At 42.9% G+C, this 11689-nt stretch overlaps 1 long non-coding RNA gene across 2 annotated transcripts; it reads right to left on the bottom strand.

The window, feature by feature from the left end:
- Positions 1-7637: 7637 nt before the first annotated feature.
- On the bottom strand, positions 7638-10548 carry LOC106552378 (uncharacterized). Of its 2 annotated transcripts, XR_015697171.1 has the most exons (4): positions 10469-10548; positions 10186-10269; positions 8019-8170; positions 7638-7789 (listed from the first exon to the last, which is right to left on the bottom strand). It is a non-coding gene; the product is annotated as an uncharacterized LOC106552378 (long non-coding RNA). The 2 variants fall into 2 exon arrangements; XR_001313791.2 differs by having other exon boundaries at positions 7638-8170.
- Between the last annotated feature and the right edge of the window lie 1141 nt (positions 10549-11689).

Raw genomic sequence — 11689 nt, 5'->3', positions numbered from 1 at the left:
AGCCCAAAATTTATGCTGCTAAATGAGACATTTGTTAAGTGAATTTTGCCCCATTTTATGACTTTTGTTGCCACCGTTGTTAAGTGAAACACTGCAATTATTAAATTAGTAACACTGTTAAGTTAATTTGACTTCTCCATTGACTTTGCTTGTCAGAAGGTCACAACAGGGAATCATATGATCCCAGGACAGTGCAACCATCATTAATATGAGTCAGTAGCCTCATGTGACCATGATCTTTTCTTGGCAATTTTTCAGGAGTGGTTTACCCTTGCCTGCTTTCTAAGGCTGAGAGAGTGAATGACCTAAGATCATTCAGCTGGCTTTGTGCCTAAAATGGGACTAGAAGTCAATCTCCTTATTTCTATCCTAATGACAGAACTGCTATGCCAAACTGGCTCTACTCAAAGTACTTCAATTGTATATGATTTATATGATTTCAGCAGGATTTAGCAGCAGATCAAATTTTAGGCCAACATTAATTGCAAGGATTGATTAGGCAAAAAGAGAAGCTGGGGGTCAGGAAATTGCAATTACATGATGAATTCACAAAACGAAGGAGAAAATGCATTATGGTTCTTTCTAATGGAGACTTTGTTAAACCTTTCTTAAATTTAAATAATGCTATTAATCCATGTAATGTTACAAACCACAAACCAGGAACTCAGACTTCATATACGGTATCAGATTACTGCACTGGACTACATAAACTCTTGGACTAATATTCAAACTCAAATCTGGTGGATTTTTTGGGGGTAGAAAAATATTAAATGTTAAGAGGTATAGAATTGTCCTTCTTCAGCCTTTGAATACATGCCTCTGAACGGGCTATTGACAAGGAACATTCTGATTCAACCTTTGTTTTAAGTACTTTGTTTATAAAATAGTAACAATAAAATAGCATCTCTACAATATTTAACAGATTGCTAATCATTTTGGATTAATAATTTAATATTTCTTTCTAGAATTCACCAGACTCATATTTTGAAAATATGTCACCTTTAATTGTAATATTTATTTTGCTTATTAAAAAATCTTATCAGATCTTGAGATTAGATTTTCTTCATTCTAATAAATCATTTATTCTAAATATGTTCTATTCTTCTAACTTTAAATTGTATTTATTTTTGTTAAAAAATTAGATATTGGATTTATTTATTTATTTTAGTATTGGAAATGGTTGAAGCAGATCAGCCATTTCCTAAGACCAAAATTATAATGCAGAATCATAAGAAACCCCAGCAATTTTACCATAATAACTATTTTTAATTTTCATAAATGAAACTGCTTAATTTAGAACAGCAGTACCTAAAGCTTATATATAAATCCTGGAATCTCTGTACTGTTTCTAAATATATGAATAGGTTGCTAGGAATACTACAACATACAGTTCCAAATTCAGAATTGTAAGCCTTCCTTTATTAATTCAAAAGCAATACCATTCAAAATCAACCAATTTAAGGCATTCCTTATTTATAAATGTGTTTATAAAATCTGCCAAATTGTAATTTATTAATATAGGAATCATGTGGGGGGGAGGAATTAAACCTGAGTAAAGCAATCATTTTTCCTGCATCAAATTCACCAATAGGAAGATTCTGCTCTTCCTATTTTTTTCAAAGAACCCTATTTAGTAAATATGATTGCTGCCAATTAATTGTTTGAGAACTTTAGAGATCATTCTACCCAATAATTTAAATGAGAAACAATACTATAGCAAATTAATGACTCTGAATATGAAATGGCACAAAGACAGAAAAGTCAGATATATATGAAGAGTGAAAAATCCCTTCTAATATTTTTATTAATACTGGCATTTTCCCCCCAAAGTGGAGAAAAACAATAACCCAATGAGTTACAACTATATGACTTACATTAATAAACCTTACTGTGCTTTTATGTCTGTGTGATTCCTAACTGTTCAACACTAAATCCTGTAGATGAGCAGCTATTAAAAAAAATTTTTGTAGCATCCTTGAAACATTTCATGAATGGGTCAGGGAGAGGGGAGTTCTGATAAGAAGAAGGAAAGAAAATGTTGCTCTTGTTTGCTTCCTTGCTTGGGGTTAATGATCTCTTTGAAAAGTGCCCTAAAATAGAGCACAAGATATTAAATGTAATAAGTGAAAACATGATACCCCACCTACTTTGCTACTGGAAAATTGGTTAATTTCTTAAGCATGGTGTTTAGAATGATATGTAATGACTAGCCCTAATCTGATTTCCTGTTTACGGAGAGCTCTGAGTGCTAATACTCTGTTGGAGAGTTCTCACATTCTGTCTTTGATCAGTCTTAAAGTCTCATCCAACAAGAAGATCAGCAAAGTCCAGCTTCCCTGAGCTGATTCATTCAATTCATATGCTTGATATATAATCCACAGTTCAATCACTGACTGATTAATGTTTTCAGCAATAATATTAACTATTTGGGATTTTTTCACTTTGCTAGTAACTAAGAAAAGGTGATAAAAATTATTTGCATTTTTTATATTGTACTAAATCACATGCAATGAATGTTTGTGTTGTTGCAGAGAGTCTCCCCCTTTGGGGTCTTTTTGTGCGGGGCAGAGTGGGGCAGAAATGCCGACTGCTTCAGCCTCCTAGTGCGGGGCTTTGGGCAAAGGCTGGAGGGAAGTGCTGCTGGTGGCAAAGAGTTGGAGGGCCTTGTTCTGCTTGGAAAGCCTATGCTCGTAGTCCTCAGTGAAGTGCCTCTGTTCATCCTCCTTCTCAGTCAGATCCAATTTGAACTGAGTCAGCTGTTTTGCCAACTCTTCCTCATAGTGGCTATTTAGCTCCAGCAACTGCTTCCTGCTGGGGCCCTAAGGAGTCTAGGCAGGCAGGCAAGGAGTGGCGAGTAGAGGCTGGCAGGGCGCTCCTCGAAGTGAGTGACATTGAGTTGGCCATGCCCACCCAGTCACATAATCACCTTGCAACGCCCACCCAGGCAGTCATTAGCCAGATCATGTTAGTGGTCCATGGGATTTAAAATTATGAATTTAGTGGTTCCTGAGGTCCAAAGATTTGGTGACCCCTGCCTTAGAGGAAATAGGAAATGTTTATCTGAGACCACTAGATCGTGCCCAGCAGAGTTCAAGCTAGAATGGTATTGTTATATCATAACTTATTTTTCCCCACTAAACATGCAAGGAATGAGTATCACATTTTATCTTTATAAAAATATCATGATGTATTTCTTATAGAATATCAACAGAGAGTTCAAGAGATTGTCATTGGCAAAAGTTTCTCCCAACAAAAATGCAAAGAATGTAAATGTGCAACTGTTATTAACAACTGAGTGTGAGAAACATAAGGCAGGAAGACTGTTACACAAACAAAAATGTAGGGAAAAGTGCACTGGATTTGAATTGAGATACAGTATTTAGTCATAATTCATACCACTCAATGACTATATCAGTTGTTTGTAATGACTCTTATACCTCTTACAATAAAGGTTTAATCCCAGGCTATATTATTTGGATTTCTGAGAAACATGCTAAGTTTGTTTCAGCCTTTTAAAATATATTTTATATTTTATTTTTCACATTTCTGGACCACCCATCTCCCTCATAGAGAGATTCCAAACTTGAGGAGTGTGGCAGTGAGCAACTTTGAAATAGCTAACAATATAAGCTAAATATATGCAGGTATGTACTGTATATATGCAGGAGTGGGATTCTACCCGTTCAGGCGAACCAGTAGCTCTGACGATCAGCTGAGAGCAAACCGGTTTGTCCCGACGATCAGATGGGCCCTCTTGCCCGCTATTTTCCTACCTTTATCTTCTCAGCTGATTCGCACAGAAAGAGAAGATTGCCGCGCGAATCAGCTCTGTTACTCCTCCAAAGAAACCCGGAAGTGAAGATTTCTTCAAACTGCGCGTGCGCATACAGCTCGAGCCAGTTGGTAAAGCGGGAGGATCCCACCAAGTATGTGTGAGGGAAGGAATGGGGGAGAGGGAAAAATAGAAAGAATTTAGTGTGATTAAGAACAGTCAATCAAAAGATCAGGAAGTCTTCTCTAATTCAGGTACAAAGCCAGATGGTACTTTTGGCTAGTCCCTTTCTCTCAGCCCTAAGAAGCAGGCAAAGACAAACTATTTTTTAAAAAATACATCTGTCACTTCTAAAAACAAATATTTATCCTCTATAAAATGGGAGAGCCAGTTTCGTCTAGAAAGCCAGTTTGGTCTAATGGTTAAGGCACCAGGCTAGAAAGTGAGATACCATCAGTTCAAGTCTAGGGTGACCAGACGTCCCGCATCTGGCGGGACAGGAACAACTTTTCATCATTTTTCCCGCATCCCGCCCGCTTCTCAAAAAACCCCGCTTTATTTTGGCGCTCGGTGGCTCCCCCACCCATCATCAGCTGCCGCTAGCTCGCTCGTTCTGTTCCCCCATCTATTCTATCTACACTAAAAATCTAAGCCAGCCCAGCCTGCCGCTCACTGATTGGCCTGGACTCCAGCTAATCAGTGAGCTGGCTGGGATGGAAAACGTGGCATGCTTAAAGTTTTCCATCCCAGCCAGCTCACTGATTGGCTGGAGTCCACTTAGCACACCGCATGAGTCTCCATTTCATTTCACCTTTGCGGCCGTTTGCTTTGTTTTGCTGCTTCACTGGTGAGTAAACCGGGAATTAGTAACCTGCGCGGGGTTAGTGAAACAGCTGCCGCTGCCCTCCTCCCCTTCCCTGTATGTGAGAAAGGCGCCCGCTCTCCAAGCGCCGCCACGCTGGTTCCTTCGTGCCCCTCCACCCCTCTGCCTCCTCAGCAAGAGCGGCAGTAGACCTCCACGCAAGAGCGGCGGAGCGAACGAGCGGCCACGGCCGTCGTTTTAAACGAGGCTCCGCTCGCTGCTCATCCCGCTCCGAGCTGGGAAAGGGGCGCTTTGGCAGGGCTTCCGCAGCGCCCCAAGGACCGTCGCACGAGGTCGGCGTCGGCGTCGGCGTCGGCTGCTGCTGCTGCTGCTGCTGCTCAGGGCCTTTAGTAACCTGCGCGGGGTTAGTGAAACAACGGCCGCCACCCTCCTCCCCTTCCCTGTGTGCGAAAAAGGCGCCCGCTTGCCAGCCCGCTCACCCTTGGGCTCCGGGGGCAGCGGGCCGAAGAATGCGAGAGGGGTGCGGTTGGGAGGGAAAAGCGCTTGGCGCGAAGAAGGACTTTCTTCCAACCAGCGGAACCCCCAATCGCCAGGGGCATCGGACTCCAAACCCCATCGCAGGAATCCCCACTTGCCAAGATCGTAGGACTCCAAGTCCCATCCCCTCCGCCCGTCCCCGCCAGCGCAGCCCCTGGCGCAATCGGGCTGCGATCGGCGGGCATCCCTGCTGCAATCCGCGCCGCCCGCCGCATCAGCCGGAATCTAATTCAAGAGATCTTAATCTTGACAGCATTGTTGGGATCTGCGGGTGAAGAAATTACTTTAATCAGTGGGGTAAAGTTCTTTCTTTCGCTCGCCCGAGCTCTGATGTGGGGGAAAGAGAGGACTTTCCTTACGCCCGCATCAGAGCTGGGGGGGGAGGGGGGAGAAGGACTTTACCCCACTGATTAAAGTAATTTCTTCACCGCAGATCCCAACAACGCTGTCAAGATTAAGATCTCTTGAATTAGATTCCGCTGATGAGGCGGGCGGTGCGGAATGTAGCAGGGATGACCACCGATTGCAGCCCGGCTGCGCTGGCGGGGATGGGCGGGGGGGATGGGACTTGGAGTCCTACGATCTTGGCGAGTGGGGAGTCCAAACAACGCTGTCAAGATTAAGATCTCTTGAATTAGATTCCATTGATGCGGCAGGCGGCGCGGATTGTAGCAAGGACGGCCGCCGATCGCAGCCCAATTGCGCCAAGGGGTTCCGCTGGTTGGAAGAAAGTCCTTCTTCGCGCCAAGCGCTTTTCCCTCCCAACCGCACCCCTCTCGCGTTCTTCGGCCCGCTGGACCAATGGAGGTCCGGGGTAGGCGGAGCCCGGCGAGCCTCCTGGGCCGAGAAATTGGAAGGAGCGAAGTTGCTAATGCTCCGAGGAGTGAGTAAAGCACCGCGCTCGGAGGAAGTAGCGGCACATGATTGGAGCGGGAAGAGGGGCTGAGTTGGGCCATCCTCGGCATCCCCCGGGTGATCTCCGGGCCCCCGGCTTCCCCATCTCCTCTGCTATGGGGAGACGTGCATCATAATGTTGTAAGCCGCCCGGAGTTACCTGTGTGTGAGGTGGTCTGCCCTATGCATTTGCATGTGTGCGCTGGAGAGAGAGTGAAAAAGAGAGGGAGAAATAATTATATTAATTAGATAGATCAGTGTTTCTCCACCTTGGAGACTTGAAAGTGTGTGGACTTCAACTCCCAGAGTTCTGGGAGTTGAAGTCCACATACTTTCAAGTCTTCAAGGTGGAGAAACACTGAGATAGATGATAATGAGATGAGGGAGGGGGAGGGAGGGGGAGAGAGAGAGAGAGAGAGAGAGACCATAACTAGATAGACAGACAGATAGACAGATAGGCAGGCAGATAGACGGATGGATAGAGAGAAAGAGAGAGAGATAGGTAGGCAGGCAGATAGATGGATGGAGAAAGAGAGGGGGAAAGAGGGAGAGGGATACCATAACTAGATAGACAGATAGGCAGGCAGACGGATGGATGGATGGATAGAGAGAGAGAGGATGTGTATAATTAAGGTGACCAGACGTCCCTAGCGAGGCCACAGGCTGGGAGTAACCGCCGCAGCCAGCTCCCTCCCCCCCCCCGGGTCAAAGGTGTCCCTCTTTACCAATCTGAAAATCTGGTCACCTTATTCAAGTCCCACCTTGGTCATGAAAGCCCGTTGGGTGACTTTGGGTGAGTCACTCTCTCAGCCCAACCACCCCACAGAGTTGTTATTGTGGAGAAAATCCGAGTTTCTGAGTGTGTCAGATATGCTCTCCACCTTGAGTTATTTGTAAAATAATAATGGTGGCATACCAATAAATAAATGCAGTTAAATACATCTCCTAGGATTCCAAAAAGTATTGAAAACATGGTTTTGGTCCCAGGCCTGGAGCTGATGTTTATTGTTTGTCTAAAGCAGGGATGGGTTCCTGCCAGTTCTAACCTCTTCTACAGAAGAAGTTCCACAAATCTTCAGTGCCGTTTAGAACCGGTTCCAGCTCCCTCCCCCCGCCCGTCCGCACATCATCAAGATGAAGAGCGAGAGGAGGAATTCTGGGAGTTGCAGTCCACAAGTCTCAAAGCTGTCAAGTTTCAACACCCCTGGGTTTTTTTTCTAAAGGGTCAGGATGCAAGGGTCTTGTAACATGACAGCTTTAAGACTTGTGTGCTTCAAATGCCAGAGTTTCTGAGCCAACATTTTGGTTGCTAAGCAAGAGCGTTGTTAAGTGAGTTTCACCACATTTTACAAGTTGGCCACGCCCACCCAGTCACAGGGCCGGCAAGCCACTCACACAAAGCAGGCCACACCTACAGAAGAGGTTCTAAAAAATTTTGAAACCCACCACTGGTCTAAAACTGCTGTTTTGTTGATCTTGTTTATTAGATCATTTTAGTCTGGGCTGTCCACCTGACTTGGTTTTTTAGTTGTCTGTATGTTTTTTTCCTATTTAAAGTCTATTGGAGTTGGGCAACTAATAAATTTATGTAAATAAATAAGTAAAATCTGGTTTGATATAATCTACCTTTATACAAGAGGACGTGGTGGCTCAATGGCTAAGATGCTGAGCTTGTCGATCAGAAGGTCAGAAATTTAGTGGTTCGAATCCCTAATGCCGCATAAGGGAGTGAGCTCCCATGACTTGTCCCAGCTTCTGCCAACCTAGCAGTTTGAAAACATGTAAAAATGCAAGTAAAAAATAGGAATTACCTTTGGTGGGAAGGTAACAGCGTTCCATGTGGAACAATGTTCCATTCAGCGTTTAGTCATTCCGGTCACATGACCACAGAGATGTCTTCGGACAGCACTGGTTCTTCGGCTTGAAACAGAGATGAGCACCACCCCCTAGAGTTGGGAATGACTAGCACATATGTGCGAGGGGAACCTTTACCTTTATACAAACCAATTGCTTCTTTTGTTGTAGAAAAATGAAACAGGATAATGCAGAGGTGACTGTATTAATTCATTTCTCCTTCTCCAGTATCACCTTTTATGTGTTTCTGGAAAGTCTTCTAGCTCTCTGAAACATCTTTGATTCCCATGCTGAGGAGCAGAGAGAGAATAATATCAAAAAAAGGATAAATATCACCACCCTTCCTCCAATGCAAGGCAGAATGAACTGCACATACAATTTTACCTCAGTCCTTTCATAATTTATTCCTAATCAGGGTTAAAGGTTCATCCATGCTGGATGAGCATTAACTACCTAATAGCAGTTTAGAATAGAATTATGGATGCAGTATTTATTTTAAAAAAAGAAAGAAACATGTTTTATTGGATGATGACAACGACAACGATGGTGGTGGTGATGATGATGATGAATTTATATACTGCCCAACATCTCATGATGGCCCAAAAACCTGAAGAGGCAAAATAGTAGATACTGAGTCTAGGTATGTAATTCTCTGTACATATATTAAAAGAAGTCTTCCTGGAATCAAAGGGACTTCTCATTACCTGTGTCTGGATAACACACTAGACATTTTATTGTGCTTAATCAAATATTGTTTTGCACTGAAACCTGAAACAGTCACTTGGTGTACATTCAGATCAGACTTTGCAATATAGATGTGTTGATTATCGTGACCCGTCAAAAGCGCGAACATCATACGCGCGCCGACAACACCGCGGCGCTAAAACCGCGATTTCAAAAGCGCGCCGACAACAGCGCGCCGACAGAAGCGCGATTTCATTTAAGGTAAGATTTACAGTTAGGTTTAGGGTTAGGTTTAGGGTTAGGGTTAGGTTTAGGGTTAGGTTTAGGGTTAGGTTTAGGGTTAGGTTTAGTGTTAGGTTTAGGGTTAGGTTTAGGGTTAGATTTAGGGTTAGTGGTGGAACCGTTGATTATAAGACACAATTTGAATTAATCTCAAAGGATGGTTGTATCTGCTTCAGATGACACCACAAAAATTGGGCTAAAGTTGAACATGCTGAGAGGCTAAGTAGATGGCATGTCCATCTCATTAATTACTTTTTGGCTTAGTATGATCAGAAACAGCATATACAAATGAAACTGATACATTAATTTCCTCTTGTACTAATGAAAATTAAAAGATATCTTTATATTAAGCAGAAGTTGGATTTTAGTGAGGCTTAGTAGCATGATGTATTCACTTTTTTAAAAAATCCTAATTATATTAGATAGTAGATGAAAGACAGACAGACAGGCAGGCAGGCAGGCAGGCAGGCAGACAGACAGACAGACAGACAGACAGACAATATATGGTGAGGACTTTTGGACATTTACACATTAAAAAAAGCCTGAATAATATATATCTGACTAAAGGGTGCTAGCATTTATTATCAAAGTAAGCTACAGTTCAGTCGTTTGGCATCTAGAAGAAATAACTCTATAGTCATTTTGCTTATTTGGAGAAAAAATCAGACAAGAATCTCTCAAGATAGTCACTGACATGATATTGTTCAACAATTTGCAAACAACTATTTTTGTTTGTTTGTTTAAACTAAACACAGATTGCTACATGCAATAGATTGTTGGTTTAAATGACAGCAGTAATGGAGAAAGCTGAAAAGCCTCTCCCCACCCTAGGAACAGCCAAAGTTAGGAGTCAAGAGAGTGTTGCAATCATGAGACTGATACATCAGCAGCATCAGCCCTGTCTTATATGCATTGCAATAAAACTGGGTGAGATACTGATCACATTTTTACATCAAAGCAAATACCCCTGATTTTTTCAGTCATCAGGTTTAATGATTTCATACTCCTCATGTAGGACAGAGTTTTTCAAAGCTTGACAAATTTAAGATGTGTGAACTTTAACTCCCAGAATTCCCAAGCCAGAATGCTGGCTGAGGAATTCTGGAAGTTGAAATCCACATATCTTAAATTTGCCAGGTTTTGAAAAACACTAATGTAGGACATGTTATACACAAAATACCTTTTTTATTTTAGACAAAAGGATTTTGTGTTTTTTCTAAGAGAATGTCATATGAGAACACATAAAGGAGGGAGTGCTTAGCCTGAAGTGGCTAAAAAAGAAATGAATAGAAATACAAGGGAAACTCTTCAGGACTAATAAGTAATTCATTACACTTACGACCATCTCAGAAGCTTTTGCTGCCTTTTATCTTATCTTTGTCTTTTGACCAGGCTGGTTGTGTTCTTTCTCTTGTCCATTTAACTAAAAGAAAAAGAACAAGGAGAGACGGATGGAGGGAATGAGGCCAATTGGAAATCAGGCCACAAAATACTCTGAACTTGAAATGGAGCTTATATATTGAGTAAAAGACAAATGCAGCCTTACCAGAAGACTGAATACATGAAATAAGGAAAAACATAAAATACAATTTTCTTGCTCTTCCTATTAGACATACTGTTACCTGATTTGTTGTTATTGTTGTTGTTGCAAAGTTCTGTCCGACCCACCGTGACCCCTTGGACAATGTTCCTCCAGGTCTTCCTGTCCTCTACCATCCTCTGGAGTCCGTTTAAGCTCACGACGACTGCTTCAGTGACTCCATCCAGCCACCTCATTCTCTGTCGTCCCCTTCTTCTTTTGCTCTCAATCTTTCCCAGAATTAGGCTCTTCTCCAGTGAGTCCTTCCTTCTCATTAGGTGGCCAAAGTATTTAAGTTTCATCTTCAGGGTCTGGCCTTCTAAAGAGCAATCAGAGTTGATCTCTTCTAGGATTGACAGGTTTGATCACCTTGCAGTCCAGGTGACTTGCAGGAGTCTTCTCCAGCACCATAGTTCAAAGGCTGATTTGTATACTACTTTAAAGCACGAGTTTGCTGCACCATGGATTATTGGATAAACCAAAGTGACAAAGTTCATATAATATACTAAGCTAAACAAAACCGTGTCGTGTCTTAGTGAATAGCAGTAGACTTATATACCGCTTCATAGGGCTTTCAGCCCTCTCTAAGCGGTTTTACAGAGAGTCAGCATATTGCCCCCAACAATCTGGGTCCTAATTTTACCCACCTCGGAAGGATGGAAGGCTGAGTCAACCCTGAGCCGGTGGGATTTGAACCGCTGAACTGCTGATCTAGCAGTAGCTTGCAGTGCTGCATTTAACCACTGCGCCACCTTGGCTCTTATGAATGATGCGAGGCAGGTTCATTTAAAGGATAGTTTCTCCAAAAATTAACAAAATGTGTATGTGTAATAAGCTTTTATCTCTTAGACTACAATTCTAAACTGCCAGTTCTCATTTGTGTTGCAGCCTCGTAAGTCCTCAGACTTACGAATGACAGCTCGGCAGCAGCCAGGCACATCTTAGCCAATCAGACGCGCCTGCCGGTTGCCGGGCTGTCATACGCGAGGCAATTGGTTGAATCTTTTGACAGCCGTGTATAAAAGGCTGTCAACCGCCGGAGACTACCCGGTCTACTTACTGTTGCTGTTGTTGAATGTTCTTGCTTGAATAAACGGTTATACGGTTACCTCAGACACCTCCGTTAATTCCTAACCGCCGATCCAACACTGGCGACGAGTGGTGGGGGAACTCCGGAACTGAGCACAACCTACAACCAAGAGCAAGCAACATTTTAATAGGCGCTTAGACCGGACAACCACCGCGCCTCATTCACCTCAGCTGC

The sequence above is a fragment of the Thamnophis sirtalis genome, unplaced genomic scaffold, assembly GCF_051295495.1.
Source record: "Thamnophis sirtalis isolate CommonGarterSnake01/CBP01778 unplaced genomic scaffold, rThaSir2_p1.2 scaffold_6, whole genome shotgun sequence".
NCBI lineage: Eukaryota > Metazoa > Chordata > Lepidosauria > Squamata > Natricidae > Thamnophis > Thamnophis sirtalis.
The sequence above is the reverse complement of the archived record's forward strand: the minus strand, read 5'-3'. Positions and strand labels throughout refer to the sequence as shown.